The 15906-nt window shown below is 48.4% G+C and overlaps 1 protein-coding gene across 2 annotated transcripts in view; it reads right to left on the bottom strand.

The window, feature by feature from the left end:
* ELFN1 (extracellular leucine rich repeat and fibronectin type III domain containing 1) overlaps nucleotides 1-15906 on the bottom strand; it is a 230986-nt gene that overhangs the window by 213574 nt on the left and 1506 nt on the right. The window contains exon 1 of one of the 2 annotated variants that reach the window (XM_088656763.1): nucleotides 13645-14195. The exons of the other annotated variant lie outside the window; for it this stretch is intronic. The gene's annotated coding sequence lies outside the window, so the exon portion shown is untranslated. Of the gene's footprint in view, nucleotides 1-13644; nucleotides 14196-15906 lie in introns of those variants that run through there. 2 annotated transcript variants of the gene reach the window in all.

Raw genomic sequence — 15906 nt, 5'->3', positions numbered from 1 at the left:
CTGGGCACTTTGCTGAAGTGTGATCCATCACAAAGTGAATGAAGCCTGGGTAGACTGAAGTCTGGTCTTTTACAAATTAAGTTCCTTCTGGGCTGGCTCCCTTCCTTCTCTCTCTCTCTCTCTCTCTCTCTCTCTCTCTCTCTCTCTCTCTCTCTCTCTCTCTCTCTCTCTCTCTCTCTCTGACACTTTTAAGCACACCTCCATTTCCTCTGTCATTCAAAGGCAATCCAGGTGCATTTGCTGGGAGCCAGGAGACATCTCAATCCCCCGCTGTTTCACCCACCAAGAAGAAGAAATGAACGAATGCTTAAGCATTCCCCTCTGCCCAGAGAGCCAAAATGCTTACCATGCTTACTAGGCACTAATTGGTAACACTTCCTTGGAAGATTTTCTTGCATTTCTAATTAAAAGCTAAAGGCTGCGTTTCAGCTGGCTGGAAATCTTAAGTTAAGAGTTCAAAGCCCATTTAAAAGTTGAATTTATTTTACAAACATTTTCGCCAATCTGCTGCCCTCCATATGTTTCGGATCATCTTGTGCAAGTTGTAATCCAGAACATTTTAAGAGTACCGGGTTTGTGAAGAGTGATCTTTTCAATGATTGTTCGTGTGTGTGTTGGGTATTATGCTATGTACTGCTACTGTTGGAGGGAAAGGGGAGAAATGATGGATGGATGGATGGATGGATGGATATGTATTGGATTGAGACAATGTTGCATTTTTGGACTTCCCTTGGGGGCATAGCTATGGGGGCCAAAGTGATAAGAACTTAAGAAAAGCCTGTTGGATCAGGCCAATGGCCCATCTAGTGCAGTGCCCTGTTCTCACAGTGGCCAACCAGATACTTATAGGAAGCCCACAAGCAGGGTCTGAGCACAAGGGCACTCTACAATACCCTCCAACATTTCTCCGATGAAAATAGTGATGTCCTAAGGAAAAGTGGGAAATTCCAGGATCAAATCAGAAACCAGGACAGCTTCTGTAAATCTGCGACTCTCCCTGGAAAATTGGGACACTTGGAGGGTCTGCTTTCTCCCACCCCTGTGGTTTCCAGTAACTAGGATTCAGAAGCATTGCTGTTTCCAGCAGTGGAGGCAAAGCAGAGCCATCCTGGCTAGTGGCCATTGAGAGCCTCATCCTGCACGGTCCCCCGTCCCCCAGTTCTCTTTTATAGCCATAACTGCCTCCTGACGGAGCAACTTCCCTAGTTTAACTAGAGTCCTTCCTTTTTTCTGTCCTGAAACTGTCCTGATGTGCTCCAGGCACTTTGAAATTTACCGCTGCACCACTGGTGTGCATAGGATTATAGCCTGATCCTATGCATGTTTACTCCAAAGCAAGTCCTCCCATGTTCGGTGGGATGTAGCCTGCAAAAAGTATGGCTAGGATTACAGCCTCCGTTGTCTTACCACATCAAAGCTCCTTCCCAGAGTCCAAAATAAATAATTTGTACAAACAACTCCGCTTCTCCCGTGTGTTCACACAGAGAACAACTCCCTAAACCTGACCTTTCCAAGCTAATCTTCCCTTCAGGGGAGGCCTTAGATCTTGTTCCTCCTAATGATCAAACAGGATTTCTCTAAGCAGACATGGGAGGGGGAAAAAACCTTATCTGAGGCCTGATCTCCATCCTCTCCAGGGCTCCCTGCCTTGTATTTCAAGGTTTTCCTCTGCAGTTTTCCCTCCCCCATCTCCTTGAAACCAGCCAAATCCAGTGTCTAATCTGGAAGAGTCTCAAAGGCATAAAGTAAGGGGGGGTGGAATTAAGAAGAGAGAAATAAATCCAACCCTTAATTCAGTTGTGCCTCTGAGTTGCAAAGGGAGAGGTTCAGTTCACTTCAATTCAAAGAGAGACTTTGGCCACGATCACACCATACATATAAATTACTGTGGTACCACTTCAAACGGTCATAGCTTCCCCCAAAGAAGCCTGGGAGCTGTAGTTTGTTAAGAGTGCTGAGAGAATCGTTAGGAGATGCCTAGACCCATCCCAGAACTACAATTCCCAGAGTAGTTTAGCAATCAATCCCTCTTCACTGAGAACTCTAGGAATTGTAGCTCTGTGAGGGGAATAGGGCTCCTGTGGCACTGTGGTCTAAACCACAGAGCCTAGGGCTTGCTGATCAGAAGGTCGGCAGTTCGAATCCCCGCAATGGGGTGAGCTCCCATTGTTCAGTCCCAGCTCTTGCCCACCTAGCAGTTCGAAAGCACGTCAAAGTGCAAGTAGATAAATAGGTACCGCTACAGCGGGAAGGTAAACAGCATTTCCGTGCGCTGCTCTGGTTCGTCAGAAGCGGCTTAGTCATGCTGGCCACATGACCTGGAAGCTGTCTGTGGAAAACGCCAGCTCCCTCAGCCTATAGAGCGAGATGAGTGCCACAACCCGAGTCGTCCACAACTGGACCTAACAGTCAGAGGTACCTTTACCTAACAACTCTCAGCAGCTATTTATTATTATTATTATTATTATTATTATTATTATTATTATTATTATTATACCCTGCTCATCTGGCTGGGTTTCCCCAACCACTCTGGGTAGCTTACAGCATATTTAAAACATAGTAAAATATCAAACATTAACAACTTCCCAATACAGGGCTGCCGTCAGATGTCTTCTAAAAGTTATGTAGTTCTTTATCTCCTTGACATCTGAAGGGGGGGCTGGGTAATAACAGAAATATTTGGGAGAAACCATCACTGTTTATAGTGGAATCATAGTGCTTCAAGAGTAAGTGTGAATGGGACCTTCCTTGGACTGGGGAGGAAGTGTTTTGCCATAGCTTCTGGAAACAGCAAACTCCTGAGGAGTGAAAAGTTGCCCTCTGTACTTTAATTAACCCCATCCTATGAGGGATGGGGAAGGAATCTTCTTGGTTCATATTTGAATGTGAATCCCTAATGTGCACTTCTCAAACTGATGCATAACCTGAAATGCAGCAACACTTCAAAAATTGTTCTTCTCCAAATTTCATGATGCTCTGAGCTCCCCTGCCAAAAATTGCATGCCAAAATGTATGCGTGTTAGTGGGAAATGTGTGTGCGCGCACACACACACACACACTATATTTGGGGAAATTGCTAGCAATCGTATGCTTCTTAGGCAAAAATGCATCTAACGGGGAAATGTGCACTAAAATGTATTTTAAAAGTTGTTAGTTTTTTTGGTGGGTCAGTCTGGATGATAACCTGGGTCCCTTCCAGGCCTGCTAGAATTTAGCAGAAGAAATGTGATAAAGCAGCCAAACCCATTCCTTTGTTAAGGGAATGGTTTTGGCTGGCCAGTTAAGTACCACCATTTATGTATGGAAGTGAGAGCTGGACCATAAAGGCTGATCGCTGAAGAATTGATGCTTTTGAATTATGGTGCTGGAGGAGACTCTTGAGAGTCCCATGGACTGCAAGAAGATCAAACCTATCCATTCTGAAGGAAATCAGCCCTGAGTGCTCACTAGAAGGACAGATCCTGAAGCTGAGGCTCCAATACTTTGGACACCTTATGAGAAGAGAAGATTCCCTGGTAAAGACCCTGATGTTGGGAAAGATGGAGAGCACAAGGAGAAGGGAACGACAGAGGACGAGATGGTTGGACAGCGTTCTTGAAGCTACTAACTCGAGTCTGACCAAACTGTGAGAGGCAGTGGAAGGAAGAGTCACAAGACTAAACCGAAGGTTGTCATAGAGACAAATGGGTGGGCCTTTTCCCACCTGGCTGCAAGCCATGTCATTCTAGGATGGAGAACAATAGATGAAGGGCAGTTGTGTGTATGAGAGCTTTTGGCTGATGCTAGAAGCTGGAGACCCAGAGGCCCATCTTTCTCTGTGCTGGACTGCACAGTTGTGCTTCGGGGTTTCCTTAGGACCCTAACGGGGAAGCAAGTTCTGTTGTGGTGTTCATGCTGTGAGCCCCTCCATCCTATGCTCAGGCCATTTATATATGTAAATAAAACCATGTGTCCTAAAGGCACCACAGTCTCCTTTGACCTTCATTCCAAGGAAACTGAACCCTGGATAAAGCACAGGAGGTGCTGGAGTCTCTCACTGCTCAGAGAGTGGGGGGCCCTGCAACAAAATATTCATGCTGTATTGCTGCTGTTTTTAATTACAAACCGACGCAGCAACGAGGCAAACTTAATATTGGGAAAATGGTAAACTGAAATGGACAGATCTGCCAATTGCTAGTGGGTCCCCAGAGCTAGGAACTTCAACAAAGACCTGATAGATAGAAATGTAGCTTTATATATCCCAAGGTTCCTTCAAGGCTCTTGAGGGAGCATATACTGTTTTCCTCGTCTATTTCATCTTCACAGCAACCCAGCGAGGAATATTAGGCTGAGAGACAGGCTGTGTGCATATTACCGGCTTGAAAGGCAGCTAGGTTGGTTTTTTCCTCCTAAATTTGGGTGGAAGCCGGCTTGGTAGGAAACACATCAAAATACAGCACTGTATGCCATATACATATGCAGGGTAGATTGTGGCCAATGCCATGTGGACACCACATCTCGAACCAGGATGCAGGGCAGATAGGAGTGTGTACACAGCCACAGTGTGTATCCCAAGTTCACTCAGTGTGCTTCAGGCATAGCTGCCAAGTTTTCCCTTTTCTCGCGAGGAAGCCTATTCAGCATAAGGGAAAATCCCTTTAAAAAAGGGATAACTTGGCAGCTATGGCTTCAGGGCTAAGTAGGGGTTTGAACTTTGGTTTCCCAGAGTCCAGTGCTCTGACCACAACACCATCGGTCTCCAACCAGTGGGTCGGAAGCTACCCGTGGGTCAGGAGGATCCACCAGGTGTGTCATGGCAAAGTTGTTGCTGCAATGTTGGAATCCAGCTAAAGCTAACTAGATCTCCCTATATTTATGTCTTCATTGAGTAAGCTCTCTATAGCAGGGATCAGCAAACCTTTTCAGCAGGGGGGCAGTCCACTGTCCCTCAGACCTTGTGGGGGGCCGGTGGGGGGGCCGGTGGAACCTTGTGGGGGGGCCAGTGGAATTTGCTGCCAAGGAGTGTGGTGGAGTCTCCTTCTTTGGAGGTCTTTAAGCAGAGGCTTGACAGCCATCTGTCAGGAATGCTTTGATGGTGTTTCCTGCTTGGCAGGGGGTTGGACTGGATGGCCCTTGTGGTCTCTTTCTACTCTATGATTCTATGACTATTTTATTGGGGGGGGGGTGAACGAATTCCTATGCCCCACAAATAACCCAGAGATGCATTTTAAATACTGTAAAACCACACATTCTACTCATGTAAAAACATTCTGATTCCAGGACTGTCTGCGGGCTGGATTTAGAAGGCAATTGAGCCGGATCCGGCCCCCAGGCCTTAGTTTGCTTACCCATGCTCTATAGAGAAGGGGCACCGTGTTCACTTTCTAGTCTCTTTCTATGGCTTTCCAGAATGCAAAACCGCTGGTTTTCAATCGCTTCTCAGCCTTTCAGCTAATATCAAGTGTTTAAAAATCGCTGCTTTTCATTTGCTAGTAATGCTAAGATATACCTCTCTGTGAATTGCCATTTTGGGATTAATAATGAGAATTGCTAGCATTATTCAGTATAAATCCAAAGGGGGAAATGTGAACATGGGTCCCATGTTGTCGGTTATGAGTCAGAGGCAGGTTTGGGCAGAGGGTTTTCTGGGCTTTTAAAAACATCACCTCCTACATTGTAAGCCTGTTATTAAAGGTGCTCCCAGGTCTTTCACAGCTGCTATATGCTCAGTCCCTTTGACAATAAAGAAACAGACTGGAGATGGAAGGGATCGAAGTTGGCATCCTCTGCATACAAAGGGTGAACTCTATTGCTAAATTAAGGCCATCAACACCCAACACACTGAGCAGCTGGAAATGTGTTTCAAACGGGCTGTTTTCTGCTTCCTCTAATGCTGCCTCTTGCAGCAAACTTTCCCTCCTGACTTTTAGTGTGTGCATGTTTGCGTTTTATTTAAATTATTGTATTTTAAAACCCTGTTTCATTTGTCAGCTGCCCAGGGAATATTTACTGATGTGTGGGCTGTATACGTTAAATAAATATATGGAATAGAAAAGAGGAGCATTAGCAAACCACCCCTTCCCCAGTGGATTGCTAAAACCAAGTTATATTTTGCACTTCTTGTGCTTTGGCGTTTTGTTTTGTTTTTTTGAAAATGGATGAGTTATATATATATAAATAGGAATATGGGGAACTTGGGACCGAGAACCTGGACAATTGCCATTCTAACTAGATTACTGAGGACTAAATGCAGTTGGCCTTTAAAAAAATTGGGGGGGGAGAAGGGAATCTGAAGCCAAAAATTAATATGGCATCCTCGGAGCTCTTTTCATTTTAGGGCACAATCCTACGCACACTTTCTACTGAGTAAACCCCACACAGCTGTACTTACTCCTGAGTAAACCCATGCACAGGATTACACCATTAAAATATCAAGTAGAAATGGAGACCAGAGGCATGAAAATAGCACCCTATAATCAAGAATCTGTTCCTGATAGCAACTCTTAGAAGTCCTTTGGTAGCCAAGCTGAACTGAAATTTTGCAGAAGTTCAAAACTAAGCCTTCCCCTTCCCCCCCCTCAAATTTAGTCACTCAGCTTGTGGGGTCAATTAAAATTCACCAGATTTCAAAATCACCAGAGTTCAACATTCAAAGTCTGATGTGCAAATCCCAAATAGACCCCCCCCTTTTTTTTACTGGTGGACAGAAGAACGTCAATACAAAACTGATGGGGTTCTATTCTCAAGACATCTCTCAGGTAGATTTTAGGCCCTTCTCGGACATGGTCAAACATAGACAGCTTTGTGCCAGGGATTGCAAAATGAGGGCTACGCTGAAATGCAGAAGAGGCTTGAAGACACCCACCAATGGCAAAAAGCTGCTTTGAACAAAACCCAGAACTTCTTTTTTTTAAAAAAAATGGTGGAGAATTCCTAATAATAATAATAATAATAATAATAATAATAATAATAATAGTTGTAATAGGAAAACTGTATTTATATATAATCCTGCCCTTTTCCCCCTGACAGGACTCAAGCAGGTTTGCAGATAAAAATAAGAACCACTAAAAACAGGGGGGGGTGTCATTTTTTAATATTAAACATTGATAGAATTTAAACAGCTTAGTTCCTGAATGTTTTGGCTCCCGAACGTCGCAAACCCGGAAGTGACTGTTCTGGTTTGCAAACTATTTTTGGAAGCCAAACGTCTGACGGGGCTTCCATGGCTTCCAATTGGCTGCAGGAGCTTCCTGCAGCCAGAGCTGTAGCTAGGTGATCTTGCGCCCCTGGCATAACCATCCAGATTGTGCCCCCTACCCATGGACAAATTAGTTGTTCTTTCCGCCTCTCCTCCAACTCCCCCACCCACCCAGTCAATTCACCCTCTATTAAAAACCTTTTCTTATGAGGCAATAATCATTATTTGTATTTACGGACATATTTTAAAGCCCGTTTTGCACGCGTGCCCCCCTCTTGCCTGCCCCACCCCACCATCTCCTAGCTACGGCCCTGCCTGCACCCAATCAGAAGCCACGCTTTGGTTTTCGAATATTTTGGAAGTTTAACAGACTTCCGGAACGGATTCCGTTTGACTTCCAAGGTACCACTGTACATATACAAAATTACCATAGAAACAGCACGCCACCAGCCTTTTCATTAAAAGCAGTCAGTTCCCAAATGCCTGTTGGAACAAGAAAGTCTTCACCTGCCGGTGGAAGGACCACAAGGCAGGAGCCAGGCTGGCTTATCCAGAGAGGGAGTTCCAGGGTCTAGAACAGGCAACCCCAAACTTGGCCCTCCAGATGTTTCGGGACTACAACTCCCATCATCCCTAGCTAACAGGACCAATGGTCAGGGATGATGGGAGTTGCAGTCCCAAAACATCTGGAGGGCCGAGTTTGGGGATGCCTGGTCTAGAAGCACCCATTTCATTTCAAAAGCAAGACCAGGTGATTTAAAACTCCAAAATATGAGCATTCCACTAGGTTTCACTAAGGGCCCTCAGTTTAATGTGCATTGTGAATCCCTTGTTCCTCTTTTAATTCCCCCTTTTCATGCCTGTGGTGCAATGGTTCAGTGTCTCTGGCTGCTGAGCAGAAGGTTAGTGGTTCGAGCCCACCCAGGGATGGCGGAGAGCAAGATTCCTACCTTGCAGTGGGTTAGACTAGATGACCCTCGGGGTCCCTTCCAGCTCTACAGTTCTGTGATCCTATGCAGCATTCTCCAGTTACTGCCATTCCACACTGCCTAACTCCTGAGGTTTCCAAAGCAATCAATGCAGCTCTCCCACCCGGATTTTCAAAGCATAGGGATTGGGAACCTCCAGATTTAAGCAAGGAAAAAGCGCGGGGCAGCAGTTGCTGGAGGAGAACCCTGGCTGGACAAAGGGGAATTAAAGGAGGCAAAAGGGGTTCACCATCCACATTAAGCTGAGGTGTGGATGGGGCCTGTGTTTCCCTAAGAGAGAGACAGTGTGGTGTAGTGGTTAGAGTGTCAGACTAGGACCCGGGAGATCAGGGTTCAAATTCCCACCACCACCATGAAGCTCACTGGGTAACCTTGGGTCAGCCACTGCCTCTCAGCCTAACCTACCTCACAGGTTTGTTGTGGGATTAAATGAGGAGAAGGAAAACCATCTACTCCGCCTTGAGCTCCTTGGAGAAAAGATTGGGATATGCAATCAATATTATGATGCCTGCATAAGGCGATTGCAGAAGTGTTAACTTACGCTGCCTGGTCTGCTGACCTTATTAAACCTTTGAGCATTCTCTCTCACACACACACACACACATCAGTCCCACCTATAATCTTGGGAAAGGGCTTAATTATTCCATGCAGAAAACATCACAGCCTTGAATATTTATTTTGATGACTGGTAATAGATTTCCCCGCTGCTGTTTTCCCTTTTGCAGCCCAGCACCGTCGTCATGCTGTTCCTTTAAGATTTCTTGTTTTAAACAAACAAGCAGACATTGAAAGCGGGGGCGGGGAGGGGGGAATGGAGGACCACCTGTTTTTACTGGCTAACCATGAACCATTCTGACAGTGAGGAGGGGAAGATCGCTCTCAGGGGTGTTAAGGGGGAGCTAAGTAATCTAGTTTGTTCTGGGAACTGTAGCTCTCTTAGAGGTGAACTACAGTTCCCAGAGTTCTTTTAGGGGAAGCCAGGGTCCTTTAAATGAATTGCGTAGGTGCGACCCACGAAGTTTAAAGCGACCTGACTGGCCGGCTGCCCAGGACCAACGGATTCGAATCAACCCCCGAGTCGTGTAAACGCGCCAACCCTCCTAGAGAGGAGCCTTCCTTCTGCACTCGTAGCTCCTTTACAACAAGACTAATACGCGCCTCTCCCTTCCACGCTCCCACCCCTCCCGACCACCAGCTTGCAGCCCAGGGGCCGGAGTGCTGGGTGGGGGGTGGAAGAGGAGGAAGACTCCCCCCCCCGCGCGCGCCTTTCTATCCTCCGCGCCCCCTGGAGTTTAATGAAGATGCAGTCCGTTGCAAGCCCAGATCAATGCCGTGGGCAGCTTCACGCTGCGTTCTTCGATTTAGCGGGCTAATGACATTTCACATTTAAGAGCAAAGAACGGGGGTGAGCGGGGGAGGGAGGTTTGTTTGGCGAGGAAGGGGGGCAGAAGAGCAGGGGAGCCCCCCCCGATGTTTTAAAGACAGAGATCGCCTCTTGGCCCATTTGGAGTCGCCAAACAGGGGACCCAACTAAAAGCGAACAGCACCCCCCCTTTAAGGCAAGGCTTTCTGGCCTCCTTGCCACCTCTCGACCCCACTCCAACCGACAAAGAGATCTTTTCCTTTGAGCCAAGTATGCCCGGACGCCGGGACTCATCTCCCCCGGGCCCCCAGTCAAGGCTTGCTCCCTCTGAATGCGAACGACCTTGCTCCTGAGCTTGTGAAGAGCGCCTTGCCCACCGCCAGTCTTCTCATACTCCACCTCTCCTTTAGCCAAGGTGAGAGGAAGTGTCATTCTCCCCCCCCCCAAAAAACCCACCTTTCCCCGTCTGCACCTCCTTCCAGCGTCCCTCTGGCACATCTCCGTTTATGCCCCGGTACCTATTTGCCTCCGCCTCCCGTGACCTGGAGGTCTTACAGTTGCAGTGAAAGAGCAAATGCTTGTCTGTTTGTGTAGCACACACACACGCACACACACTTTGCACCCTCATTGAACGTAACCTGTGAACGTCCCTACATACCCACCCACCCAACACATACCGTATGTACATCTCCTTCCACCCCCTGGGTTTATAGTAACACATCCACTACACACTTCCAAAGAGGACTACAGTAACTTCAAAAAAAAAACTAAGCTGAGCAGAGTATAACTTCAGGGAAGATAGATCAAGAATTTTTTTTAAAAGCCTTACTGAAAAATTCAACTTGGCCGCCCTTTCCCTTATCTTTGATGTGTCCTCGGCGCTATTTTAGGAGCTTGACCCCAAACCCTGCCTGTCTCAAAGGTCTCAGCACTGGAGTGACGTCGATTGGAGATCTTTATGGACCCAGAGCAGATACTCAGCTCCGAAAAATCTCCATTATCTGAAACTCTGAGTTATCCAGCTTCAGCTGCGCCATAGGTTGGGAGGGTGGCGGAGATGGTCATCAGAACATATCCAACACCCTTTTTTAAAATAAATAAATAAATCATGGTCCCCATCTCTTCTTAAGAAAGCAACTGTGTGTATCTCCTCTCTGGCGAAGCCTTTATCTGACAAGGCCTCCATGATCCAGGCTGGCTGTTATTAGCACATGGGGACATAGGAAAAGAGGAAGCAGTCTTCTACTGAATCAGACCATTGGTCCATCTAGTTCAGTAATGTCTACACTGACTGGCAGGGGCTGTACAGGATTTCAAGCAGGGAGCGTTCCTAGCCCTGGCATTCTCACCTGGCATTCCTTGCTTCCAACTGGGGGAGATTGACTTAGATCAGGGATGAGGAACCTGTTGCCCTCAAGATGATGCTGGACCACACCTCCCATCAACCTTGACCTTGGCCATGATGGCTGGGTCTGATGGGGAGTTCAAGTAGTTCAACAACATCTGGAGGTCCACAAATTCTCCATTGCCAGCTTTAGACCCTTGTGCATAGAATCGTATAGCTGGAAGGGACCACAAGGGACATTTACACCAACCCCCTGCAATGCAGGAATCTTTGCTCAATGTGAAGCTCAAACCAATGACCCAACCGTGTGTAGACTGAGCTATCACATATTTCAGGGATAGCCAGTGCGGTGTCCAGAAAGATGCCAGCCAACATGGTCGGTGATCTGAAGTTAAGGGAGCTGTAGTCCCCAAAAATATGGAAGGTTCCACATTGGCTGTGCCTGCTGCATTTAAATCATAGGATATACATGGCTAAGTCTGCTCTCTCATAGGCAAATAGGAATCCGTCTTGTTCTGAGTCAGACCCATTGGCCTATCTAGCCCAGAACTGTCTACACTGACTGGCAGCAGCTCTCTGGGGTTTCAGGAAAAAGTCCCTCCCTAGATATTGAACCTGAGACCTTCTGCACGCAAGACAGATGCTGTACAATAGAGTTACAGCCCTTTCTGCTCCTATCCCCAGAGGCAGGGGTCGCTCCAATGTGGACTGGAGGCCATAAGAACATAAGAGGGGCCTGCTAGATCAGGCCAATGGCCCATTTAGTCCAGCATCCTGTTCTCACAGTGGCCAACCAGATGCCTGTGGAAAATCTGCAAGCAAGACACAAGCACAACAAGAGCACTCTCTCCCTCCATGGCTTCCAGCAACTGGTCTTCAGAAGCATCTCTGCCTCTGGCAGTACAAGCAGGGCAGACCCATCGTGGCTGGTAGCCATTTAGCCTTCTCCTCTGTGAATTTGTCCAACCCTCTTTTGATGCCATCCATGTTGGTGGCTATCCCTGGTTGATGCGAGTCACAGGAACCTCCTTGCACCCCAGGGCATGGACTGAGCCTCTGAATTTCTAACCTTCGTAAATGCCAGCTCCAAGATTCAGCTCTAAGGGACAAGGGATTTGGCTAGCCCAGCTTGCATCATGGTGCATTCCTCCTTTCTAACATTTACTTGGAAGTAAACTCCCTTCTTGGGAGAAAAGCAATGACAAACCTAGACAGCATCTTAAAAAGCAGAGACATCACCTTGCCTACAAAGGTCCGTATAGTTAAAGCTATGGTTTTCCCAGTAGTGATGTATGGAAGTGAGAGCTGGACCGTAAAGAAGGCTGATCACCGAAGAATTGATGCTTTTGAATTATGGTGCTGGAGGAGACTCTTGAGAGTCCCATGGACTGCAAGAAGATCAAACCTATCCATTCTGAAGGAAATCAGCCCTGAGTGCTCACTGGAAGGACAGATCCTGAAGCTGAGGCTCCAATACTTTGGCCACCTCATGAGAAGAGAAGACTCCCTGGAAAAGACCCTGATGTTGGGAAAGATGGAGGGCACTAGGAGAAGGGGACGACAGAGGATGAGATGGTTGGGCAGTGTTCTTGAAGCTACCAACATGAGTTTGACCAAACTGCAGGAGGCAGTGCAAGACAGGAGTGCCTGGCGTGCTCTTGTCCATGGGGTCACAAAGAGTCGGGAACGACTAAACGACTAAACAACAACAAACTCCCTTCAATACAGTGGCACTTGCTTTGGAGTAAACAATGCAATAAATCCTCTTCCTACATCTCCCAAGGTTCTGGCCAAGGAGAAGAAAGTTAAATGACTGACACCAAGGCAAAATAAATTAAAAAATTAAAAAATGGTTCTGCATTTATTCATCCAATGTCCTTTTGGACCAGCAGCCATCTCTGACCTTGTGGCCCCTTCCCCTCCAAATGTTTTGGACTTCTATCTATCACATTTACACCCCACCTCCTCTCCCCAGGAGCTCAAGGCGGCATACATGGTTCTCCCACACACCCCACTCTCATTTAATCCCCACAACAACCTTGTGAGGTAGGTTAGGCTGAGAGGCAGTGACTGGCCCAGGGTCACACTCAGTGAGCTTCATGGCTGAATGGGAGAGGATTCGAACCCAGGTTTCCCAGATCTTAATTTCGCCCTCAAACCACTACAGCACCGGATGGGAGTTCGGGGATCAAAACTTCTGGAAGGCTAAACTGCTTCAGAGTAGAAGGTTCTTACAGTTAAAATTATTTCAGGCACGATTCTTACATTATTTTATGCATTTTAAAAAAAAATAAGTAATGCATCGTTTTCTTTCCCCTTCAAGGGGCTCAAGCTGGCATACCTGGTTTCCCCCATTCCATTGTATCATCATCACAAGAACCCTGTGAGGTAGGCTAGGCTGACAAGCAGTGGCTACCCCCCCCCAACATGGTCACCCAGTGAGCTTCCTGAATTCGAACGCTGGTCTCCCAGTCGGACACTCTGATCAGGAGACCATGCTGGCTCTAAAACTCCCACCGTGGCTGACCATTGGATTGCTTACTTGGGGGGGGGCGTTGGGAGTTGGGGTCCAAAACCAGAGCACGAGGTGGGGAGGGCTGTATATGAGCCTGGCTATATCGCTCCGAATCCGCCGCCCCCACTTTCTTCTTTAGACCTCCCCCCAGCCCATCGCAGCCCTCTCACAAAGTTTCTAGGTCCGAGGCCGGACTGGGCAGGAGAGACGGGGATGGTGGGTGGCCGCTAGCCGCAGGGACTCCTGCTCCCTTACCTGTCTCTCTCTGTGCGAAGGCAGCCAGCCCAGGTGAGTCGAGAGACCACTCCTCTGTTCTCCTGGGCGGCAGCAGCTGCAGCGCCTTAAGCACTCTCCTCTCCGCACCCGTCGATCCTCCGCAGCTGGTTCTCGAGCGCCGCCTGGCCGCCCCCTCGCGGGCATAGGCGACCGGCCAGCAGGAGGGAAAGGCGGGTGTCTGGACCCCCCCACCCCGCGCCCCAAATCTAAGAGGGAATGAAAGCAAGGGGGCGCCGGAGGTCGAGAATCGATGCCGATTTAACCGACGGTCGGGTCGGTTTCTACGCCGCGCCTATCGCCGTGTCTTCGGATCTCCGGAGTCAGGAGCCCTCCCTCCCACCGGCGCCGCTCCTTCCTCCGCTTCAGCGGAGGCGCTTGTCCCGGGACAGCCTCGATCCCGAGCACGTTTCTTCACGAGGAAGCCTCGAGGGGACCAGCCGTCTCGGCGGGGCTTTCTTTCTGAGCAGAGACGCCTAAAGCTGGAGCTGTCCAGCCGCAATACTAAACGCACCGCTCCCTTTATCTTCACTGAGCCCATAGGCGGCGCCGGAGAACGGGCGGGGAGAGGGGGGGCCAAGCGTCCCCACAGCAAAGAGCTCGCTCCTCCACTTGCCCCACCCCACCCCATTGCTGAACTCCTGTCATAGACAAATCCTGTTATTTTCTTTCAGGGATCTTAACACATGAGGCACAGTCGCCTAAGCTAGAAATATACTTTCCCCCTTCTTTGCCCTCCATTATTAATCACATCATTATCTGGTGCCGCCACTATGTAAGCCCCGTTGAACTCAGTAGAACTTACTTCCGTGTAAACGCTCATCAGAAGAGACTGCGAAGCTGGGGGGGGGGGACTGGATCCGGCTCCCCCTCCCCAAATATTTTTTGCCCCCACCTCCTCTGAAACATGCCCCCCTCCCTCGTTTAGGTCGAGGGGGGAAGCGTTGGTTTTCCAGGTTCGCCTTTCTGGCTATGCAGCCTCTCAAAGCTCCAGCTAGAAAACAGAAATCGCTCCCCCTCCCGTTTAATTCTCAGCGCTCTGTATCCGTAGCACGATCTCAGCGCCTCTCTCGCTCTCTCGGCAAAGCAGCTGGCCAGTTCAGCCGGCATACAAAGGAGCTGCCTCGAGTCCAGCGATAGTAAAGGGAGTTTTTATTTTTATTTTTTTAAGGAGGAGGAGGAGGAGGAGGAGGAGGAGGAGGAGGAGGAGGAGGAGGAGGAGGAGGAGGAGGAGGAGGAGGAGGAGGAGGGGAGAGAGACAGTGATAAAATCCTGGCGTGGATAAAAGGGCAAGGAAGGAGCATTTGTGGTGATCAAAGCCAACCATCTCACCAGGTGTGTAAGAGATCAAGATCAAGGAACATCCGGATTTGTTTGGGGGTGGGGGTGCGTGCAGCGTAGAACTCCTACATCTGAACTAATCTTATTTATTCTTCTTAAATAACATGTTATACACGAGATACGATTTGTCGCAGTACTTTTAAAAAAAATTAAACCGCCTTGGGTGCCTGGGCAGAAAGGCGGTATAGAAACCAGATGAAAGGAAAGGAAAGGAAATCATTCGTTCATCTCGTTTCTATACCGCCTTTCTGCCAAGGCACCCAAGGCCATATTTCGGAGAGGGTGGGAAAGAAGGGGGTCAAGCTAAACGGAGGAGAAATGAGGAAGGTGCAAACCCACCTCACCTCAGACTGCAAATTAACACCAGCACAAGTACATTGAAATAAGGGGCGTGTGAGGAAGCCGAACCTGGTTCTCCAGAAGGGACGGCTGGTCTCTCAGAGAGCAGGCCTAAATGACCTCGGCTATCTTGAGTTTTATATTAGCCAGCATGCTGCAAGCTTTGGAAAGGCACAAAGAACTCCGCCTGAAGAGGAGGCCTGTTTAATCCGAAAGGTGTTTTTATCTGATAGAGACCAACAAAGTAACCACGGTCCATTCAGTGCATGAGGTGAGGGGCAGCTAAGCTTCCTTATGCACCCTAGACCAGACTATGTTCACACGTGGCCACTGGTTCCAGTTCACCACCACCGCCTCTAGACCGTATCCCCCGCTCTCCCATATCCCTGCATAGCAGGGGGTTGGGCTAGACGGCCCTTTGGGTCCGTTGGCATTGCAATCAGAGGCAAGAAGCTAAGCAGGTTGGACTAGATGATCCACGGGGTCCCGTCCCTTCCAGCTCTACAGTTCTGTGATTCTTAAGATGCGCACCGGCAATCCCCAAGCCCTGGAAGGCGCCGCTCC

The sequence above is a fragment of the Zootoca vivipara genome, chromosome 13 (genome assembly GCF_965207765.1).
Source record: "Zootoca vivipara chromosome 13, rZooViv2.hap1.1, whole genome shotgun sequence".
Classification (NCBI taxonomy): Eukaryota; Metazoa; Chordata; class Lepidosauria; order Squamata; family Lacertidae; genus Zootoca; species Zootoca vivipara.
The sequence above is the reverse complement of the archived record's forward strand: the minus strand, read 5'-3'. Positions and strand labels throughout refer to the sequence as shown.